This window comes from Natrix helvetica (genome assembly GCF_964273705.1).
Source record: "Natrix helvetica genome assembly, chromosome: 1".
Lineage (NCBI taxonomy): Eukaryota > Metazoa > Chordata > Lepidosauria > Squamata > Natricidae > Natrix > Natrix helvetica.
In genome coordinates, this window is record NC_138548.1 from 324,001,733 (window position 1) to 324,026,593 (window position 24,861).

Here is a 24,861-nt window from a genome sequence, read left to right on the forward strand (position 1 = left end):
GTCTAATTTCTAAACAGAGTGTCAACTGAATAGTCCAATATGATCCATATGTGTTCAATTGGCAATGAAGTTTGAAAAGAAACCCATGCTGTCAAAATTTGAATAGGACCACTGGACTGTATTTCTTTGCTGACACCTAATTATCACATTTTGCAGCACAAATCTATTAGCTCTAGGTTCAGGAACATGTTAATAATACATTAAAATTAAATTGAGAGCAAATGTCTGCTTTATACACGTAGAGAACATTCATAAAATGACATTACATCATGACATCCATATAGACTGGGCTTCTCATCTTCAAGCATATAGGCAATTTTATCTTTATTTATATACAATCTTTGTATATTGTCCTAGTCATTAGGCCTCTGTATGGTGCACATCATGAGAATTACAATATAATCCATTATAATGAAGATTCTTCTTATCATGAAAGAAACATTGCTTTATTGTGTCAGGTTTTTCTCTACTTGAGCTTGGTTGTTTTCTTGCAGATGTTTCATTAACCCAAACTAGGTAACATCATCAGTGCTAATGCTTGACTCTTCATTTCAATTCTGAGCCACAAATACTCTTCTTCATTTTCTCTACCCCTTGAATAAATCTTGCATATATAACAAGGAAATGCATCAAATGTTCCATTTTAGATCTGCCATTCGTCTTCTTATCCCATTTTCTTTTGACTGCTCTTCTAGTTCTCTTTATCAGACAGCAATTCTGATAATCCTTTAGTGTCTTTTATTAATGATAACTGTGCATGGAATTTCCTGCTCTCGACATTTATTTTACACATTTTCTTATGAAGGTGTAAGGTTCTTATCTTACTTTTGCTCTTGCTCCATATCTCCATCAGATATGGAGTTCTTACTCCATATCTGCCCTATTCACTTGGATCATCCAGGAGATACCTGTTGTAGGTCCAGATGTGGATGACTTTAATATCAGAGGCCAATCTGCCTGTGTCCATGGTGGGTCCATATTGTGGAACAAATTGCAGTTTGTATTCTTAAGAAGTAAAATAGTATTAAGAAGTAAAGTTTGTAGGTTGCTCAAAGCATGGATGACATATTAGTTCTCCTAGTTACTTACTCTCACACGCTTGCTCTTTTCCCCCTCTCTAAACCAATTCTTGATTTCTAAAAATCGTATGTTGCCCCTTTAGAATGTTCTTTTAATCTTTACAAATGCTTTTAAATGGAGTTTAGTTTACAAATGTCATTATACAGTAGTAAATGCACACAGACACTCATATGAGGCCTTGATTAGCAATGTCCTTTCTTCCCTTCCCCTTCCCTTTTTGTCTTTCATTTTCAGCTGATTGTGAGCCTGTAGGCAGGGATATTACATAGCTTAACCTATCTATCACACTTGGTATATTTTAAGCTGTTCTAAAATGGTAAATAATGAAGACAATTGTGCTGAAGACTGATTTCAGTGCAGTACAAATTTCCACACAGCTGCAGGTTTCATTTATATCAGCAAACTGCAGAGCTTTACACCCCATCCACTCAGGAAATCCAAATGTGCTTTTATAGATCAAATGCTCGTCCCTTTCCTAACCAAGATATGGTCCTTATGTTCACTTAGCTGCCAACTAAGATGCTGTCTTACTAAGATAGAATATGTCCGTTTCCAGCATTCAAGGTCTATAGTGATCATTTGGGAGGCAGGGACAGTGGAACGGAGGAACAGAACTCACTTGATTGGGTTGGAATTCTAATTTCTTCACTGCTGCTTCCATCTCCTCCGTCATTTACAGTTTTTATTTCAATGAGGTGATCATCTTCCAAAGGTACTAGCAATTCAGCGGAGGTAATGTTTGTCTTTACGATATGAGTGATGCTTTGTCGATTTTGCCTATACAAAATCTAAATATGAAAGGAGGGAAGGCAGAACTGGTTATATAGGTTCCTTTTGTTTATATAGGTTTCTCATCTATTTTCTATTTATTTTTTAAACATTCATCTTCAGTTCATGAAACAAAACATAAAATTCAAAAATCCCACTAGGGTCATTCTGGAAAAAATAATACTCTGTTCCTGTTGCTTATAAGTGCTCTGTATGAATTCAGTGGGGCTATAAGGAGATGTTCAGAGTACCTGCCCATTGTTCATACAATGGCACATTTATTTGCATTGGCATCCTAAGCCATGACAATTTTAATTTTAATTTAATTTAATTTAATTTAATGCTTCTAGACCGCCCCCTCTCCCGAAAGGGACTCGGGGCGGTGTACAGTTCATACAAAATATATCAGATACAATAAAATTAAGTATGTACAGTTGACAGTTGACATGGAGGAGGTAAGAATGACATTAAAAGAACTGTACAAAGCAGATTAAAATAAGTTCAAACCCCTAAAAACAAATACAGTGAATTAAAAAACCCCTAAAGTAACCAGATATAGTGCGTTTGCCAGGAGGGACAGTTGAATTATGCCAGGCCTGCTAATCGGAACAGGTGGGTCTTCAGTTTTTGCCGGAAGGAGCGGAGGTCAGAAGTGGTTCTAATGTCGGGGGGGAGGTCATTCCAGAGGGTTGGGCCCATCACAGAGAAGGCCCTACTCCTCGGTGTCGCCCGCCGGCATTGTCCAGTGGATGGCACCAGGAGAAGTCCCTCCCTGTGTGAGCGTATTGGCCGCAGGGATGTATGTGGGAGGATGCGATCCCGCAAGTAGCTAGGTCCCGTGCCATGGAGCGCTTTAAAGATGGTAATCAGCACCTTGAAACGCACCCGGAAAACCACAGGTAGCCAATGCAGCTCGCGCAGGAGAGGTGTTACGTGGGAGTACCTCGTACTCCCCATCACAGCCCGCGCGGCTGCATTCTGAACTAACTGCAGTCTCCGGGCGCGTCCCAAGGGCAGCCCCATGTAGAGAGCGTTGCAGTAATCCAGGCGGGACGTCACCAGCGCATGAGTGACCGTGCGTAGGGCATCCCGGTCCAGTAGGGGGCGCAATTGGCGCACCAGGCGAACCTGGTGGAACGCCCCCCTTGCCACGGCCGCCACATGGTCATCCATTGACAGCCGGGCATCAAGGAGGACGCCCAAATTGCGCGCCCGTTCCACAGGGGGCAACTGCTCGCCCCCTATGGCCAGCGATGGAATCAGCTGGCTGAATCGAGGTGCCGGTAGCCACAGCCACTCAGTCTTGGAGGGGTTGAGTTTAAGTCTGTTGTCCTCCATCCAGACCCCGACGGCCTCCAAACACCGGGACATTACTTCGACAGCCTCGTTGGGGTGGTTTGGAGTTGAAATATACAGCTGAGTATCATCAGCGTAGAGGTGATACTCAACCCCAAAACCACGGATGATCTCACCCAGCGGCTTTACATATGTGTTGAACAGGAGAGGCGAGAGGACCGACCCCTGTGGCACCCCACAAGTGAGTGGCCTCGGGGTCGACCTCTGTCCCCCTGTCAACACACATTGCCTCCGGTCGGAGAGGTAGGAGCCGAACCACCGCAAAACGGTACCTCCGACTCCCATCCCCTCCAACCGGCGCAATAGGATACCATGGTCGATGGTATCAAAAGCCGCCGAGAGGTCTAATAGGACCAGGATAGAGGAGCAACCTCTATCTCTGGCCCTCCAGAGATCATCAACCAACGCGACCAAGGCTGTCTCTGTGCTGTGCCCAGGTCGGAAGCCGGACTGGCGTGAGTCTAGATACTCGGATTCGTCAAGGTGTCGTGGAAACTGCTGGGCCACCACATTCTCAACAACCTTCGCTAGAAACGGAAGGTTGGAGACTGGACGATAGTTAGCTAGCTCCATTGGGTCGAGTGAGGGCCTCTTAAGTAAGGGCCTCACCACCGCCTCTTTCAAGGCGGTTGGTAAGGATCCCTCACCCAATGAGGCATTCACCAGGCCCAGAAGCCAGCCTCGTGTCACCTCCCAAGATGCCAGTACCAACCAGGAGGGACAAATATATGAAGGTAACAATAGTACGGTATTTGGACCATTATAGCTACATGCACCTTTGGCACATTTTGAAAATACGTTCTGGACATCACTGAAAACCAATTGTGGTAACACGAAACATCAGGCACAACATGTTGGGAGTGTTTGCCTTTTATGTCTTTGTAAGTGAAAACTCTTTCTCTTCCTAGTGACTGTTACACAACAGCTTGTTTTCACTCTTTAAATTTTTCTCTATATTGGACTGATATTTTCTTACTCCTTTGGATGCGCATGAAGTGAATCATTGCCTCAATAGTCACATTCTTGGGGCGTACTATATTTGTGTATAAGTGGAAACAAATACCAATAAGGATCACCAAAATGAAGCTGGTGAAGGTAACATTATTTCCGACATGCTAATTCTCTATTAAGCAATGGAGATATTTTTATGTTTTAGTCGAATTCCTAAGAGCCGTATGTGATCTGAGAAGTGTCACAATTTAGTCACCTATTTAGCTCATTAACATCTTTTGCTAATGTGAGCAACAGCATATGAAAACCTTTTCCAATTGTGACATGTTTCAAGAGTGTGAACGTCTAACTCCCAGGTTTTTTTTTTTAACAATAGTCATGCTAACCAGAAAATTCTAGGAGTTAGACTACACACCTTAAGGGTATTCAGATTTGAGAAAGCTACCCTGGATGCAATAAAGTGGGATAGCATATTTCCATATATTTGTAAGTGATTTTCTGTACAGATATTAACAACCACAATAGAGAAGATACTTCACCCCTTTTTAAAATTAGATTCCTCTAATGAACAATGGGATGTAGGTAAACAAGGAACACAACTTTGTGTGAACAGTTTATTCCTACAAAACAGTTGCATTAGTGTTTGATACCTGGAATTTGTTGCATACATTTCCATTATAAAACACAGTCAGCAAAATAAACTCAGGATGCCTGAAGTCTGTTTCTTCTGGCAATAGGGTACAACCAGTGAATATTTATTTTCTGTTCCCAGTTTGTGATCATTCATAACCTCTGGCATCCAAGCTTTCATGAGCTTGGCTTCTTCTTTATAATCCCTAGAATTCTTAGCCAGCATGGGTAGCTCCACCACAAGACAAAATTCTGAACAATGTTTGCATTTTGTCTTGTTATTTCATAATCTCTGTTTTCTTTGCCTCACTTTGATATAGAGTTTTGCACTGACAAAATGTATTTGTTTGAAGTGTCTGGAATACAAACTAGCCCAACGTTATTATGTAACTTTATAAATTTCATACTACATGCTCCAAATATCAACATGGTTTTATGTAGTCAACAACCTTTTAAGAACAATAGATCACAAGAAAGATAGAGACTTGGTTAATTCAAACTATCATTACTCATGTACGTCACATTTACTAGGATCTTCATGACAATCTTACTTTATAGCCTAGGACATCGGACTCATTTTCCATTGTTTTCACTTGGTCCTAGTTCAAGCATATTTTTGAATTGGTCAGTCGCCAGACTATGTTTGCTGGCTGCTGACTTGGAGCTATGAAAAAAAGAGCATAATATTCATGAAATACTTATTTTTCATAATGCTACTGATAAATGGTTGACAAAATCATCTGAGTTACAGTAAACCAAGTCATTCTTGGAATCCTTTCATTACAAATTGTATTTATTGTGTAAGGTGTTTCTAGGGCTGTTCAGAACTGAGGACATATTATTGATATGGAAATTGCACAAATATATGTGAACTATATCATTATTGCCCACAATTTGGCAGTTAAATCTTTCAGTATCCAGCTGTTGGGTTTCATTAAGAGATTCACATACCCTTCGACTGTCAATATCTATAAGAGCAGAAGGTATTACTGAGCTCACCTGCTTTGATGGGGATTTTTTTTCATTCTCATTCCTGGCTTTTTCTCTTACTGATAGCATTTATTCATGCTTGGACATGATGGCAAGAAGTGATAGCTTCTTCTGATTGTCCCAGAAGAATGAATGGATTTAAAAAACTAATCAAGGAGAGAGGCAACCAGGAATTAAGGAGAAACTTCCTAACAGTGAGGACAATTAATCAGTAGAACAGTTTACCTTCATAAGTTGTAGGGGCTTCATCAATGAAGGTTTTTAAGAAAAGACTGGACATCCATCTGTCTGAAATGGTACAGGGTCTTCTGCTTGGACAGGGGTTGAACTAGAATACCTCCAAGTCCCTTCCAGCTCTCTTCTGATTGATTGAATCTGGACAATTCTCACTTGGCATACTGTGGATTTAGCTAGGTCTCTTTTAGTACTGAGATTTTTTTTAAAAAAACATCTTGGTAAAGAATTAACTAGGAGAAAAATATGGAACTATACTACTAAATGTAAGCATGGCAGATCTAAGAAGTGTTTCCTGCTAATCCATGCAGCTGTGAAACTAAGGAGGGAAACAATTTACAATGACTGCAAGCTCTGCCTGTTGTTTCTGTGGTCAATATTTGGAATATAAATGAAGAGGAACTTGTTTGTTTGTGTAGGAAATTTTGCCTTCTAGGAAAAAGATTGGTACATCAGTGTAGGTAGCAGAAGGAAGTCTCCTACAGATGGATGTAAGTTGACATGAAAGTAGCTCAGACCTTCATGGTTTAATATAAGCCTGAAATAACAAAGTCTTCTGAATCTACCTCCTTCCAAACTCTGCATGAATGCTAGTTTCCTTATGCAATTGTGTCTGCCTTTTCTTCGGATCCAGACCAATATTAATTTAGTCCAAACTTTTATTTGATCATTTGTACCAACAACTGAAATCAAAACAGCATGGCTTTTTGTAAATTTCTAGATATTTATATTATTAATGTATTTGGAGCATTTCCTACATACATTCTTACATTCCTAAGTTTAGGTTTTCTGAAAACCTTATAAAATTGGATAAGATAAAATTAGCCAAAATGGCCATTAAAATGATTCCTTTTTGTCCATGTGAAGACTGACCACAAGTTTACAGCTGGGAGAAAAAGAAAGAAAAAGAATGCTTATAACTAATTTTAAAAGTATATTGGCTCAAATTATATAATTCATAGTTTGTACATGTTTTTCCCCCAAGGATAAGGTTGACTGACAAAATAAATATTTCAGATTCATGAATCTCATAGTAGATAACTTGGCATAGGATGGCTGCTTGCATAATATTTAAATAAAGAAAATGTATAGTTTTATACACAGTTACACAAAGTTCAATGCAAAACATAAGAGTCACTCCCATGTGTACACTGACTTTCTCTCTGTGTGTGTGTCTCTGTGTGTGTCTTGTTTAAATGCAGATCTATCTATTATCTAGATGATAGAAAAATAAAACAGAACACAGACTACGCTCAAGTTATTTTTGTTGATGCCATCCAGCTATAGCCTATGGGTAAACTTCCTGCTTGCCACTTAATATTAACTGCAATTGGATGAAAAAGAAGAGATCTTCCTCCAGAGCTAGGACACACAGTTACCCTGTTCAAGCATAATCTCAGTCACTACAATATTCCTGTGAAGCTCCTATCAATTATTCAATGCTTTCCTCCATGGATCTGGATAATATTTGCTTCTTCCTTCACATAATTACCCTTATAACTTAGAACTCTCAAATGCCATGCAGTTGGAAGAAAGGTGGAACATTTTATGTAGTATCTTATATGCAATACATATTTCTTGGTTGCCTGGTTATATAGCAACACATTACTCCTCCTGATCAGTTATTAATTGCAGCTGACAAATTACATAAGTTTTCAAGGAAAAACCTCCCAAAAGTTCAGTAACCTTTTGAACAGCAGCTTTGGGGCATCCCTGACCTGGCTGACTGAGAACTTCCATAGATATTTACATGAATCCACAAATGCTTCACATTTATCATCATCATCATCATCATCATCATCATCATCATCATCATCATCATCATCTAGACTTGATTGATTGATGAATCACACTTCTGTATTCTTCATTAAAATATCATAGATTTAGTCTTAATATAAAACTCATTTTTTGACCTTTTTTGCCCACTTTTTACATATTCTTTCCATGGGATAGATGAAACAATATATTTTTTTCTTCACATTTTACTGCAAGTGCATGGTCTACTTTTTTCAGATCAATCAAATATTAGTCCATTAATTGCAACAGGAATTGACCAACAGCTTGTCACCAAGCCTGACATCATGGTCTGAGAGAGTAACTGGCCCAAAATCACCCAGTTGGCTTTCACACTTATGGCAGGATTACAACTAACAGTCTTCTGGTTTCCAGTCTTATGCCTTAAGCACTAGAAGAAACTGACTCAAAGGACAATAGATGGATATATAATAGTTGATGATAGATGGATGGATGGATGGATGGATGGATGGATGGATGGATGGATGATGATGATGATAGATAGATAGATAGATAGATAGATAGATAGATAGATAGATAGATAGATAGATAGAAAGAAGCGGGATAGAAAGAGAGATAATCTATTCCTGTGGTTAATCTATTTTTGTGAATAACAAAGAGCTAATTCTGCTATTATTCAGAGATGGCAAGGAGACCAGAGATGGTATTCAGACCATTTTGACAGGTTCTGGGGAACTGGTAGCGGAAATTCTGAGTAGTTTGGAGAACCTGCAAATAGGCTGGGCCCTGCCCCCACTGCCTCCCAGCCTATCTTCTTTTGTTGTTCTGAACAGGAGAGTGAAGCTGGAAAGCAGGTTAGTGGAATGAAGAGGGAATGGGGATTTTGCAGTATCCTTTCCCTGCCATGACCACAAAGCAACACCCACAGAACCTGTAGTAAAAAATGTTGAATCCCACTACTGACAGAGACCATATCAGGTTGTAACATTGTTAATTTTCATAAATAAAATCTCTCAGTAAAGTTCCCCAGTAGTAAAAGGAAATACATGGTATATATGTCACAATCCAATTCTAGTTCTTTCCTTAGTATTTTCTCCATCTAAAACAGTAAAAAAAAATAAGCTAACATTAAATGATGCGCCGAAATATTGTAATCATTTTCAGATATAAAGCTTAGTTGTTTCATACATACACACATACACACATACATACATACGTACATACATACATACATGCTGGTCTTGTTGTATTTGGGTATTTTCCCATGTAAGAGTGAGATTGTCTTGGCAACGTTTCGGTGAGGTCTCACTTCCCATCTTCAGGCTATTGTTTCCAGCTTAATTTAATTAGTTTAAGCGGGAAAACACCAGCCTGAAGATGGCGAGTGAGACCTCGCCAAAATGTTACCAAGACAATCTCAAACTTACATGGGAAAAGACCCAAATACAACAAGACCAGCACTCGTGAAAATCTATGAAAACACACACACACACACTGTGTGTGTGTTTGTGTGTGTGTGTGTGTGTGTGTGTGTGTAACAAACCACAAAGTACCTTTTACCTTTGCATTAGAGGCCATGTCTCTATACGTAACCTAAAAAGAAAAAGAGTTAAAACAAAAAAGGGGAAAGTGATATTCCAGTGAGTGTAACTATATTTATTGGGGGCCAATCTCTTAACCTAAAGAAGACCATGAATGGACATGATTAACAGTAGCCTATCAACTTAATGGAAGATAAATGGAAAGAACACTTTCACCCACCAAAGAGAATTGTAAACACCATTCTAGCTTTCATGTGTGTCCAATTATACTGAATCAAGGGGGGAAACTGACTATGGAAATGTTGGCATTATAAAACTTGGATCTCCCTGTTTTTAGGTTTCTTCTGTCTAAATTGTTCACAAAATATCCTAGTCCAATTTCAATGTGATTTTGTTAGACATGAAAGTTATAAGTACTTTCAAGCCCTTTGATATTCTCATCAGGAAATAATAGAATTAATAGAACTATAGACATCTGCTTCTCCTCCCTTTCATATCCCAGTCATGGATCAATGGATAGGTCAGCCTGAGTCTCTTTCTAGCCCCTTTTTCAGGAAAGTATATTATTAACTGGATGCAAGCTGAACTGAAAATTGGGCCAAAAAACAAGAAAACGGATGACTATTCATTGTGCATTACATTCATGTAGTGATATTGATAAACTATATCTGTCTCACAAAATGGGAGGGAAAAATTAACTTCAGGTCAAACAAGTTATAGAAGAAGAAAAACATGCATTGGCTGAATATGTAACAGACAGCCAAGAACAACATTGATGCAAGTGAAAAATTTGAACTTACTATATGTGCTGGAAACCAAATGTGAATATTGAAATAGTGTAATAAACACAAGAACATAATTTTTGGCAAGGAAAATCATTACATGGTTGATTTCTGCAAAAGATCCAGAGGAAAGTGGATAAAGATAAAACCTAGCAGTGACTTGCAACTGGAACATTAAAAAAACAGCTAGCTACTCAAACTAACACACTTAAGGCTAGACCTTAAAAAAATGATCAAATGATTCAAGGTACAGATTTTTCAAAGAACCAGAAGAAGCAGTAGATCATATACTGCTTAGGAATAGCACATGACACAGTTGTTAAAATGATTCAGTAGAACATCTTCAAAAGGAGGAGGAGGAGCTTCCGGCGATGACGGTCGCCTCTTGAGCTCCAGGAACTGTAGCGGAGCCCCAATGGGGGGAAGGGGGTTGCTGCCGGCCCTCGTTCCATCCGAGGGCCAAGAGTCGGACTGCTGAACCACCCTGGCCTGCTTTGGACCTATTTCGGTCCGTCAGGGTGGTCGGGGAGGCCGGGGAGACTGGAGAGAGGCCGGAGAGAGGTGAGAGGCTGGAAAATGGATGCGGGGGCCGGGGCTGAAGGCAGGAAGAGGAACGGCGACGGCGTGCATATGTTTGGCGCAGGCGATGGCGGAGGGAGTAAGGAGACGGCCGTGAGAGTGACTGGCAGGGCCGGGACTGGCCGGGACTGGCTGAGCAGAATGGAGCTGAGCAGCTGAGCAGCTGAGTAAACAGCAGAGACGGCAGCGGCGGCAATGAGAAGAACGGGAGAGGAGACGCCGCTGCCAGGGGGCCTTGCTGAAGATCTGCTATCTCCGAGTGCCCCCTGGTGGCTCCCCCCGCCTGCAGACCAGCCAACACTAATAAGAAGACGCCAAAGGCTTAACATCAGGATATTGGAATGCTGGGTGAGAGCCTGGAATATGAAGTTTTTGGGCTTTTTGGGAGGGAGCCAGGACAGAGTCTGGAGTTACAGGACGATGGCCGGGGGTGGTCCAGAACAGCAGAAGCTACCGGAAGATCGGGCCTAGGGCCATGGAGAGGCCAGAGTGGTGCCTGGATCAAGCAGGCCTAGGCTAAGAATGCCCCCCCACCCACTGAGGACCCTAGACTTCTGTCCATGAGCTCATGCTCACCTGGGACTATCTTATGCCCACTCGGGACCATATAGGGCTTTCACCCACTTTTGTCATCTTTTATCATCGTTTATCATCTTTGCCACCTCTATTATGCCTGCACCATCTGGACATTTGGACTTCTATCTGCCCCCCCCCCCTATCCTCACCCAATTACGAACAGGATTCTGCCTCTTACCTCCCCTTACTGACTTTGTTACCATCTGCAGCACCTTAACCCCACTGGATTCTTATATCAATTTACCTGAGGTCAGACTTGCTCTGCCTGCGGGAGGCCCCTCTCTCGCAGGCATGGCCCTTGGCTCTCTCAAGGGCCCGCCTCGATGACGGGTTTGTCAACCCCGAGAGGTGCAGGAAACGGAAGCTAAGGGGTTTTTTAATTAAATGTTTTGCTTCTTTTTTAGGGGGTTCCAGGGCGGGGGGGAGGGTCCATCAGACTGGGAGGGAAGCCAGTGCCAGGCAAACAGGTGAGTCCAGGAAGGAAGGGAACGAGGTGGGCGGGGGAAAGAAAAGGTCATTTCAACGGAGGGTTGTTTTATTACAACGGTCGTGGGGAGAGGGGGATGCGAGGACAGGAGAAGATCCCAAGGTCGGTTGGGAGACCGTGGCTGCTGGCTACGCCCGGTCGTTTGTACCAACCCCCGCAGTCTGGGTGGTCAGGAGCTACAGAGCCAGGGCCTGCGGCTGATGCTTTGCAATGCAAGGTCTGTGATTAACAAGGCCCCCCTCATCAATGAGTTGATCTCAGAGGGGGAGCTAGACCTTGCAGGGATAACGGAGACCTGGTTGGGCCACGAGGGCGGTTTGCCCCTTGTGAAAATGTGCCCACCGGGTTTCCGGGCATTTCATCAGCCCCGGGCCCTGGGTAAGGGTGGTGGGGTGGCGGTAGTTATTCGGGAATGTTTGGAGCCGAGAGAGTTCACTGTTCCTCAGATACCCGGGTGTGAGTCCCTTGGTGTGAAATGGGGCCCAGGGAGGCAGTGGGGCTTGCTGATTGTATACTTGGCTCCTCGCTATGCATCAGCAGCCCTGCCCGAGCTCCTCGAGCTGATCTCGGAAACGGCAGTTGAGACCCCCAAGCTTCTGGTTATGGGGGACTTCAACTTGCCGTCGACGGGAGAGGCTTCTGAGGTGGCTCGGGAGTTCATGGCTTCCATGACGGCCATGGACCTGACCCAATTAGTTCAGGGCCCCACTCACGAAGGTGGTCACACACTGGACCTTGTTTTCGTATCTGAGCAGTGGACGAGTGATCTGGGAATGGGGGATTTAGTCATCACGCCCCTGTCATGGTCTGATCACTCATCTCTCTGGCTGAACTTCCCTGGCGCTACCTCCCACCGCGAGGAGGCGGAACCAGACTGTCTAAGCTGGTACCGCCCCAGGCACCTGATGGAACCGGATAGATTCCAGACGTAGCTTGGGCCAATACCTATAGCCCTGACCCGCTCCCGGTCGGAGGACCTAGTGGCTGCCTGGAATAGGGCGGCGGCTGGGGCCTTGGACCAGGTTGCGCCTTTGCGACGTCTCCTGCGGCAGTGATCCACCCGGGCTCCTTGGTTTACCGAGGAGCTGAGGATGATGAAACGCCACAGGAGACGTCTAGAGAGCAGGTCCTCACGCTCCGAAACTGATCGAGCACAGGTAAGAGCCTACTTGCGGGCTTACCATGTGGCATTAAGGGCGGCCAAACGTAGACATTGTGTCGCCCTTATTGCGTCCGCCGATAACCGCCCTGCCGCCCTGTTTCGGGTGACCCGTTCCCTCCTATCACAGAGGACGCAGGGGGCACCCCTGCAGGGAAGAGCAGAGGAGTTTGGGGAATATCTGCAGGACAAAGTCGCTGAGATCCGGAGCGGATGGGCCCCCTTCAGTGGACCGGACGAGCCGTCAACAGCGAGTCTTGTGAGGCCACTCTGGGAAGAGTTTGACTCTGTTGCCCCCAAGGATTTGGACAGGTTACGTGGACGGCTGCGACCCACCACATGTTCAATGGACCCGTGTCCCTCCTGGCTGGTACTGGCATCCTGGGAGACGACACGAGGCTGGCTTCTGGGCCTGGTGAACGCTTCGTTGGGTGAGGGATCCTTGCCAACCGCCTTGAAAGAGGCGGTGGTGAGGCCCCTCTCAAGAAGCCTTCACTGGACCCAACGGAACTAGCTAATTACCGTCCAGTCTCCAACCTTCCCTTTTTGGCAAAGGTTGTTGAGAATGTGGTGGCGCAGCAATTTCCGCGACACCTCGACGAATCCGAATATCTAGACTCACGCCAGTCCGGTTTCCGACCCGGGCACAGCATGGAGACAGCCTTGGTCGCGTTGGTTGATGATCTCTAGAGGGCCAGATATAGAGGTTGTTCCTCTATGCTGGTCCTATTAGACCTCTCAGCGGCTTTTGATACCATCGACCATGGTATCCTATTGTGCCGGCTGGGGGGGATGGGAGTCGGAGGCACCGTTCTACGGTGGTTCGGCTCCTACCTCTCTGACCGGACGCAATGTGTGTTGACAGGGGGGCAGAGGTCGACCCTGAGGCCACTCTCTTGTGGGGTGCCGCAGGGGTCGGTCCTCTCGCCCCTCCTGTTCAACGCATATGTGAAGCCGCTGGGGGAGATCATCCGTGGTTTGGGGGTTGAATACCATCTGTATGCTGATGATACGCAGCTGTACATCTCAACCCCAAACCACCCCAACGAGGCTGTCGAAGTGATGTCCCGGTGTTTGGAAGCCGTCGGGGTCTGGATGGGGGACAACAGACTCAAACTCAACCTTTCCAAGACTGAGTGGCTGTGGCTACCGGCACCCCGGTTCAGCCAGCTAATTCCATCGCTGGCCATAGGGGGTGAACAACTCCCCCCTGTGGAGCGGGCGCGCAATTTGGGCATCCTCCTAGATGCCCGGCTGTCTATGGATGACCATGTGGCAGCCGTGGCAAGGGGGGCATTCCACCAGGTTTGCCTGGTGCGTCAATTGCGCCCCCTACTGGACCGGGATGCCCTACGCACGGTCACTCAAGCGCTGGTGACGTCTCGCCTGGACTACTGCAATGCCCTCTACATGGGGCTTCCCTTGGGATGCATCCGAAGACTACAGCTAGTTCAGAACGCAGCCGCGTGGGTGATTATGGGGAGCTCAAGATACTCCCATGTGACACCTCTCCTGCGCGAGCTGCACTGGCTACCTGTGGTTTTTCGGGTGCGTTTCAAGGTATTGATTACCATCTTTAAAGCGCTCCATGGCACAGGACCCAGTTACCTGCGGGATCGTATCCTCCCGCACACATCCCTACGACCAATCCGCTCTCACAGGGAGGGACTACTACTGGTGCCGTCCACTAGGCAGTGCCAGCGGGCGACGCCTGGGGGTAGGACCTTCTCTGTGATGGGCCCAGCCCTCTGGAATGACCTCCCCCCCGACATTAGAACTACCACTGACTTCCCTTCCTTCCGTCAAAAATTAAAGACTCACCTGTTTCGATTAGCTGGCCTGGCACATTCTTAGTTTTTACCTCCCGATGGATATATTTTAATGGGTAATTTTGGGTAATATTTTAACTCTTGGGTTATTAGAGTTTTTAATGTACTATATTTATTATTCTATATACAGTCTTGTAACCTCCTCCACCTACGTATTTAATTATTTAACTGTTTTATGTATGTATTTTATAACGCATTTTAGTGACTGTACACCGCCCCGAGTCCCTTTCGGGAGAGGGGGCGGTCTATAAATACGAATAATAAAATAAATAAAAAAATAAAAAATATCATGAGCCAGCAAGTATAAATTGGTGTGAATATAGATATAATAATTGAAAATGACAAGGTTAAAACATTGTCGAATTTCTAAATACAAACTGATAAAGTCTTGGCTTATAACCCATCAAATGTAACTGTGGCTGATTGATGTTACAGTACCAGGAGATTGTTAGAGGATAAAGAATTGGAGGGGAAAATAAAGTAACAAGATTTGAAAATCAAAATTGAAAGATTATGGCAGTTGTGATGATTAAAGGCGCACTGGGTATCATATCCCCCCAAAATTGGACATTCATAACATTCATAAAGACAGACTGAGTATCATACCAAAAAAATGGACATTCATAACATTTCCACCTGTTGATTACAAAAATTCATACTGTTTGGATCCACATATATACTACCCCAATACATTGTGACATCCAGGCTCTTCGGAAGAACTCTGTGCATATTAAGGCCAACACCAACTAAAGAATTGGCCGCTGTAATTTCATATTTTTCAATAAATTAAAACAATAAATTTGCTTCCCAACACCTAGTGATTTTGGGCACTCTACAAATTGTTTAAAACATTTGAGAATGAAGACACACACCAAAAAACCCAACAAAGAACAAAAGAAGCAAAGATAGCAGAGAAGACAAATCCATATGGGAACAAAGAAGTAAAGGGAGCATCAATCATTATCACCAAAGGATTGGTAAAAAGCCATGTCTTCAGGGCCACTCAAAACTAGTAGAGTGAGAGAATATTTCAATTGCAGGGAAAATCTCACAATGTTGCAGAGAAGATGCATTTCTGGTGTCTCAAAAGTTGACATTGCTTAATAGAAAGAATACCAATCCCACAAGACCTAAGTGGTCAAGTAAATGCTATTGGAGACACGTGGTCACTCAGGTAACTAGGACCTATGTATGGCTTTATAGGCAGCAAACAACATCTTGAATCTAGAGCCTCGGTGGCACAGTGGTTAGAGTGCAGTACTACAGGCTACTTCTGCTACTTGCCTCCAATTTGGCAGTTCAGATCCCACCAGGCTCAAGGTTGAACTCAGCCTTCCATCCTTCCGAAGTGGGTAAAATGAGGACCCAGATTGTTGGGGGCAATATGCTGACTCTGTGAACCACTTAGAGAGGGCTGTAAAGAATTGTAAATCAGTAGATAAGTCTAAGTGCTATTGCTATTGCTACAGCATCTTTAAGCATTACCAAACCATCACTGTGGCCATAAATAGCTATTACTATTGTTATTGAACCACACCCAGAAGCAAACTGATAACCAATGGAGTTTGCTACATGAGCACGAGCATATCAAAACATCTCCATAACTGGCATAATGCCAGTGATGTTGAATCTTCTCGATGTCTTCAAGGGCAATCCCAGGTACAGCAAGTGGTAGGAGTCAAGCCTTGAAATAATGACTGCCTGCCTGCCTGTCTGTCTGCCTAAATAGCCCTCTGATCCAGGAAAGGGTTCAAGTGGTACACCAGATAAACCTGTGCGAAGGTCTTCCTGGCCATAGCTGCTAGCTGCTTATCAAGCAGAAAAAAATCCTTCATTTTTTTGTACCAGCCTTGAATGATGAAGAGCCACCCAATCCAAGGTAAAACATAGAGCTTATGTTATGCCAGTGAAAACCAATATGAATTCATTAACACCTTAAAAGAGCCTGGCAAATAATGCCCCAAAGCCAGCTGAAATGAATGCATTTAAACGCACCTAATTCCTTCATAGATGGTGAATTTCTTATACTTGCTTATAATGAAATAGCAACAGTCATTTTCTCCTGTTTATCAATAATAAAATAAGTGCATGCCCATAGGCCAAAGCTCTGCTTCTTTTTCTTTATCTTATTATTGTTGGATGCTGAAATTTCAAACATAGGAAACATACTTTTAAACTCAAGGTTGCTAGAAATTCCAGATGTAAATGTGATCAAGCCTTCAATATGAAAAAAAAAATGACTATTTCCTTTTTTTTGAAAAAGCATTTGTTTACAATTGTTATTTCTATTCCCAAATTATGCAGTGCATGAAACTAAGTGTGAATGTAAACACTAAGATATTGATTTATTTTGTTTTATGTGAATCAGAAAATGTGCTACCAAGGCATCTGCAGAATCTAATGGTTTTGGTCACAATGAAGAAATGAGCTTTATGACATAGACTTCTCCCTCCCTCCCTCCCTCTCTCATCTGTGCAACATCATAATACAAAAATGAGTGAAGATTACACTATTAGTTTCATAATTTGCCCTTCCCCAGGGATACACATTTACTCTCCTTGCTATACTCTCCTTGCTATACTCTCCTTGCTATACTGTACTTAGGAAATAGATGCCTAAGACATAGATGAACAGACAGGAAGATTTCATTCAAAAAAAACCTGACCAACACAAAATATATTTGATAATTCACAAAGTACAAGCATTATCTGGAAGAAAAGAAGGTACTTTTGATTTTAACCATTTATGGTAACTAGGAATCCATGTTATAGCTTGCTTTTCAAGTAATGTTTTGCTTGTTGTTATACTAGCTGGCAAGGTTCTGCATTTATTGTGAGGCAAATGCACTTGTGCTTTTCATTCATTAGTAACTGAAGATACTCACGTGGTTTTTTTGTAGTTATATTTATTGGAACACTGGATGGACCAGTTCCAGCTGTGTTGTAAGCCCTCACTATGGCAAAGTACATGGTATTGGTCTTAAGACTGGTAATGTTTTTTGCTGTTACATTGCCATGACTCTTATTTTCCCAGTTGTTGAGTCTTTGGAATCATTCATCCAATATAAGACCTAAATTTTAAAAAACAAAGACAGAAATTTTCTCCCTCAATTATGGCAACAAAATTGACAAAAATAAAGTTTCAGAAGGAACAAATAATTTTATAAAAACATATGTCGCATATTAAATATAAATTATATGTAAACACACTACTTCATTTTTTTCCTTTTTTAGATCTCCAAATGTGAAATTGTTTTTATCTAGACAGTTATAATTAAATAGCTACTGACTTAGACCTTTTTTGAGTTCTAACAAATGTTTTATGAGAACTAACTGCTAGTCTATGAACTAGCATTAGCTATTCTAACAACAAAGTTGTTTTCCAAGTGTGGATTAGTCACACAAAGTAGGAGGTAGCAGCCAAGTTGTCAGAACACCAACTTTTGAAGAACTAAAAATAAAGATTAGGGGGGAAAAATCCTCACAGACATACTATAAGAACATATCAAAATACAACTGAAGTTTCACCTGGCTTCTTGACTCTGAAATAGCAGCTCAGCTAGATAGATAGAGATAGAGATAGAGATAGAGATAGTATTCTACCTATAACAACATAATGAGATGGAAACTACTTAAGCTGAAGAAAGGATTAGTTGCCAAAAGTAAAACCCATATGGTGAAATTGCACACTAGAGCAAGAACAAAGACACATGTGAAGTTAGTGAACAGACAAGGTTATTTTAGAAAAAACAGCCGATGGATACAGATGGGAAGCATATATTTTGGCTGAGAATATTTAATAGGTTTTCAACAACAGCACCTCATAGCCAAGAATCCTTCCAGTATGTCTGGTCCATACAAGAGGGTTCCAAGAGACTTCCATTTCAAAAGATGAGAAGCTTTGTAATGAAATGCCAATCGGTACGATCTGAGGCTCTAGGAAAAAGCAGAGGCACAGCAAACCTTGTTGCTTAATTTTTAGCAGGCTATTCCTAAAACATTGGGAACATAGTTGCATAGTTGTTAAACTGAAAAATAGAAGAAACTTCATCATAGAGATCCTGAAATAATAAGATTTATAATATCATCCGTAAGATTTATGACTTAATTTAAAGACTTTCTGTGTATTAAGTATTAAACCACTGCATCATGTGCATATTGCATCAGCCATATTACTGGGAGCATTTCAGGCGAGTTTCCAAATTCTGTTTCATATGACAGAAATAGATAGAAATATGAGATATGTACTACTTTACTTACTGTCCTCTCCAGAATACACAAGAAATACTGGGCTCAGGGTGCCTATTCCCTCATGATTAAAAAAACCCACTTTCATTTCAAAGGGAAATAATGATGGGATGCTTTCATTTCTGTAGATATATTTTGATGCCTCCACTGAAGTCACCACTGCTTTAGTCCACCTGAAGGAGCCAAGGGGCCGAAACATAATAAGGTATCCAAATCCTTCCCCATTTTGTAGTTCTTCAGGAATGGACTGCAAGAAGCATAATAAATCACTTCTAACCAGTGCACCTGCTCTCTTCATCCCATCAAATATTTTATGTTTATTGACTTGGTTGACTGGCCTTGAAGAGAAAATGTTTGTTCCACCAGCCAACATAGTACTGAAAGCAACAATTAAAAGAAAAATCTATTGAGACAATCAATTTAGAGACAAAAGACCTAATCAGCACCATTAAAATTATATACTTTAACAAAATGGAGAGAAAAGGGTCAATGGGGGGAAAATAGCAACATTCTATAACATGAACCAGAGCAATTAAGAACTGAAACTGTGTTTTTTTTTAAATTAAAATACCACATAAGAATGATGACAGGGCTCCCAGCCAAACTGACTGAGAGACCTGATAATAGATTGAAAAAGGATAACATAAGAGATAGAAATTTATATTGATAGTCCCAAATAACTAATTATCTTACATCAATGGGGGTTCCTACCAGTTCGGACCGAACTGGTAGTGGTTTGGTGGCCTGGATCACTGGAATCAGCAGCGACCCAGGCCTGCCATGCCCCCGAACTGGTTCTACGGGTGGCGCTATAGATGCCGCCACCTTGTTTTTCAGTTCTGCGCATGCACAGAACAATTTTAATAGCACTGTGCATGTGTGCGCATGAGCAAACCAGCAGTAGTGCCTGCCGGAACCCACCCCTGCCTTACCTAGATTATAAAAAAACCCTCTCAACTCTAAATTAGCAATGAGGTAGTCAACCAGACCCAGCCTAGGCACTTTGATCTTGTCATTAAGCTCTTAATACATACATATATAGAGTACATACATACATAGATACTTGATAGATAGATAGATAGATAGATAGATAGATAGATAGATAGATAGATAGATGATAGATGATAGATGATAGATAGATAGATAGATAGATAGATAGATAGATACATACATACATACATACATACATACATACATACATACATACATACATAATATTTTAGAATGAAATAATCCTTTTCCATACTACTTGCCAAAATGCAAGTGCATATCTTATTATCTATTTTCTGCATCATTACCCTGGCTTGCTTTATTCCATAATCAATGAGCATCCTGATTCCCAGCAACTTTCTTATTTCCATTCAATCTTCTACCAGCACAGAAGACTTTATTTAAAAATCAAAGTCAGTCTTAACTAAGAAAACCAACTTTTCAAGAATTTTAACTTTTAAACTCAACAGTATAATGATCATCTCAGATTCAGGTTGATTCTTCTCTCCTATCTGTTCGACACATTTTGCCATCTTAAATGTTTATTGTAGCTTTGACATCTTACAATGGAAAATTTTAAATGCTGCACAAATACACTTTTGTACCATATGAAATTAAATCTTTGATGGACTCATTTGAAATGCTTAGTTTATGAGAAGTGAGTGGATGAAAGATTTCAAATTGATACTAGTCCACGTCTCAATCTGCTTAGTTTTTTTTTGTTTGTTTTTTTTAGATCATTCAGGGTCAGTTAGTTTCTGATGCTTTCTGTGAGTATTAGCAACTAAGTAATTATGAATACTGCTGTTTACTCTTGTCTGAGTCTTAAGGAATAAAGAAGTTATACACTACCAATATTTAGTTTATTTATATCCATAATTTATTGGATTGTTTAGTTAAGTTTTTCAACTTGAAATATTAACTGGCACCTGATGGATGACCAGAAGTATCTGTGTGTGTGTGTGTGTGTGTGTGTGTGTGTGTGTGTGTGTGTGTGAGAGAGAGAGAGAGAGAGAGAGAGAGAGAGAGAGAGAGAGAGAGAGAGAGAGAGAGAGAGAGAGAGAGAATGGGCATCATTTATATAATTTAAATTATTTCTGATGCTTCTTTAATCTCAGAACTCATCAGCTAGCTATTTCATTCGTCATAGTAAAGCAGATTATGGTGTTCTGTTGTGTTAGCTAATTCCTAGAAAAAAAAGCTTCATGTCGAATGCAAATTAATTTGGAGCATCTGGGGGATTCAAATGTTCTCTATGTTATCTTTCTTCTTCTTTCTGGTATAAAGAAGAGAGAGATTATGAAAGGATGATTACAGTGTATGATAGTAGGTACATTTTAAAAACCAATATTCATAATGTGTCCTTAATTTTGGGCCAAAAGTTTATACAAATTTACATTCAAACCTATGAAAATGATTAGGAGGTAAGAAGAAATGAATTATATATATAAATGTCCCTTCACACCATTTATCTATTTACTTTCTAATGAATCAAAATGTCCATTTTGTTCTGAGTTTTCCTTTCCGTTTTCCTGGCATTACACACAGAATGCAACTGTCAGCTGTCAAGTCAATAGGAATAAAAGACTAGCACTCTTTGTATGTTCCTTGTCACAGAGGAACACTTTTTTTTTCTCAGAAAGATGGGTGTCATGCAGCTGTTTCTTAAAATAATACATCGGAAATGTTACATTGGACTTATGCCAGAGCTATAAGTTATAAAACAAATAAAACAAAGTAAAATAAATGTGTCCTCAGTTGGTGCATATAATACACCGACTTATTTCACAAATGCGTACCCCTTGTTTATTCTTAGATCTTTTTTTATTTATTACTAGCTGATAACTCGTCTGTCAGTGTTCCAAATACCATGCAGAATAAATCAGAGTCCAAGGCAGAGCTATCCTTAAAGTTCCAATTTAATAAGTCAGACATGTTCGCACATCTGTGGAATCCCAAATCTAAAAGCTTCCTGGGATTCCACCCAGTTGAAAGTTCATGATCTTATCCCCACAGCCATAAATCCATCATATGGTCCAATCTTCTTCGGCCCCGCTGGCATCTCCACCCAGCTGGTTCCGGTCAGGTGCAGAGGGGCAGAGACAAAAAATAATCTTGGGGCTTGCATGGCTTGACAAGTATGATAAAGTGGGAAGACAGTGGTAGGAAATTAATGTTTGTGTTTGGGCCGCTATCACCGGTGGAGGGAAAGGGCCAGTCAGGGATGATTGAACCCAAGAGCCCAGAACCTGCAGCGCCTGCAGCAGAGAGCAAAATCCCAGGGGTCCAACAAGTACCAACATGTCTGACTTATTAAATTGGAACTTTAAGGATAGCTCTGCCTTGGACTCTGATTTAATTCTGCATGATATTTGGAATGCTGACACCGGCATTGCCCGGGTATTTATGTATTCTACTCCTGTATTAGACAGGAAAAACCCTGATTTCAGCGACAATGAAATTAGTTACAAATGTTTTCCCTGTGCCCCCAGAAGCGTCAAAACCTTGCTGTTTTGCTAGCTGATCCATGATCATGTGGTATGCTTTTTTCTGATCTTGATTTAGATGTGGCTTCTTATCCGTGATATTTGCACTAAGCTGTTCAATGTTGTAGTTCTTTTCTCATATGTAAACTATGTGAAATACGTCATGTTGGTCTCGTAGTGGTGCAGGCAGGTCGATTTGCAGTAATGTTTTATTGATCATGGTCATACATTTGTCCTCAAAAATAATCAAAGCCTTGTTGAAAATGTCCGGAGCAAACATAATTTCTAATGTTGGATTTCCCCCCTTAACAGAGGGAGCCCCCTTGTGGAGTACTGTGAAGCCATTACTATGGCAATTCCACTGCACTGTACAGTAGAAGTCATTGTACAGCAGTATAGTAGAAGCCGTTTTAAGGCACAACAAGCTGTATCTTAACAGAACACACACCTCGAGGATTGTTAGGGGCGTCTTACCCCCACAGTATTTGTTTCCAGAGAGTAAGTCATCTGTGTAACAAGTTTGGTTGAAATTGCTCAAGGCGCTCAAGATAGATATCACTACAGAAAAACATTATTTTAGAGCTCTACTCTTCTTAGCTTACATAGATGGAAACCTTGAACATCCTATCAGGATAAGCAAATAAGATTGGCTAATTCTTTGCATGTGGCCCAGAGAAACATCATATTGTTGAATGTTGCCAAATGGACAAGTAGGTGTGGAGCGACATGCTTGGGAATCACCCAAGAGTTTGATATAAGATGGGCAGGTATATTATTGTTTTAAATAAATAAATATTCCCCATATCAGGTTCTGTTGAACGATTATCCACCAGAGCAGAGTTTCTTATTCTCGGCAACATTCAGATATGTGGATATCATCTCCCAGAATTCTCCAGCCACTCTCAATATTACCCATCATCCCCTATACTGGTTGTGGAATTCTGGGAGTTGAAGTCCACACATCTGAATGTTGAGAAGGATGAGAAACATTACACCAGAGTAATCAATACCAATAAACACATCTACTTTGTGCAGTGTTCATGGAAAATTATTTGTCCTAGTTCTTTTGATGTCTGCACTTCATTCAGTCTGACTGGTTTTTAAATTGAAATGTTCTTCACAGTGAATAGAAAGGATGCATTGTAATGAAACAAAACTTTATGTCAGTCAGGTTTTAGTGGAATTTAATCCTCTGCAAAGTTGCCCTTAAATGAAGACCCAGTTTTCCTGAGAAATCTGTAATGTTGGGAAAGGTGAAAGGAAAAAAGAAGAAAAGAATGATCAGCAGCAAGGTGGAGAGACTCAATTACAGTGACAATGGATGTAGTTTTGGAAAACATGAAGGACCAGATGGGGGATAGATCACTCCAGACAAAATACATCTGTGCTGTTGCTAGTAATTGACCACAACATGGTGGTATATAATCATAATAGCATTGAGGAAATTGAATTTATGAAATGTATTAAAAGAAATATACAACACAGGGTTTTAATTGTTGTGGCAGTACATATAGGAAACTTCTAGACATTTGAAGGGAATGGGAAAAATGTGTTTCTTGTGTCTGATTTTCTTTTAGACTTAAAAATGGTGTGTGTGTGTGTGTGTGTGTGTGTGTGTAATATATACAATTATATATATATATATATGTGTGTGTGTGTGTGTGTGTGTGTGTGTGTGTGTGTGTGTTACAACCCCCTGGCTCAACTGATAAGGAGTTGAGCCTGTGGCTTAGTGGCTAAGACTTCTGCCTAAGATATAATACAGCCCAGGTTCGAATCCCAGTAAGGGTATGGCTAGCTGATGAGAGCTAATTAGCTCAAAATAGATCTATACTAGTCTCCCTTTATTTATTTATCAGTACAAATACAACACATATATCTATATCTATCTATCTATCTATCTATCTATCTATCTATCTATCTATCTATCTATCATCTATCTATCTATCTATCTATCTATCTATCTATCTATCTATCTATCTATCTATCTATCTATATGTTAAACTTAGATTATTCCTGAACCCATCAGCCCAAAATCATAGCCCTTTCACTAAAATTCATTCTCAGTGTATTGGTTCTTGTCCAATCAACATTATTTTTCACTCTTATTTCTATGTTTATATTGTTATTCATCCTGTAAAACATCAGATCCTTACCCTAAGAAGTATACTTAACCCAAGGGAAAAATAAAACAAAAGAATGAAGGTTAAACTAACTGAGAAAATAATATGTGAATATTTCAATTGTTGTTGCTCATAATTACCGGTACATATTTAATTATAGTAGGTGGGGGCAAGGAACTGTTGGTCCCAAAGTATTGCTGGAATGAAATTCCTAGCAGCTTCACTGAGGAAGACCAAAGTTGAAAGATGTATGGCACTGTAATGTGTTTATTTGATTGTGATTGATTAGGTGCCATCA

At 41.2% G+C, this 24,861-nt stretch overlaps 1 pseudogene across 1 annotated transcript in view; it reads right to left on the reverse strand.

Annotated features, from left to right (window-relative positions):
* Nucleotides 1–880: 880 nt before the first annotated feature.
* Nucleotides 881–24,861, reverse strand: part of LOC309399653 (contactin-6-like) — a 163,131-nt pseudogene continuing 139,150 nt past the window's right edge. The window contains exons 16-21 of the transcript in view: nucleotides 18,977–19,211; nucleotides 18,537–18,652; nucleotides 17,602–17,787; nucleotides 5,337–5,449; nucleotides 1,700–1,868; nucleotides 881–1,005 (exon numbers count right to left, since the gene is read on the reverse strand). The product of the transcript in view is annotated as a contactin-6-like (transcript). The remainder of the gene's footprint in view (nucleotides 1,006–1,699; nucleotides 1,869–5,336; nucleotides 5,450–17,601; nucleotides 17,788–18,536; nucleotides 18,653–18,976; nucleotides 19,212–24,861) is intronic.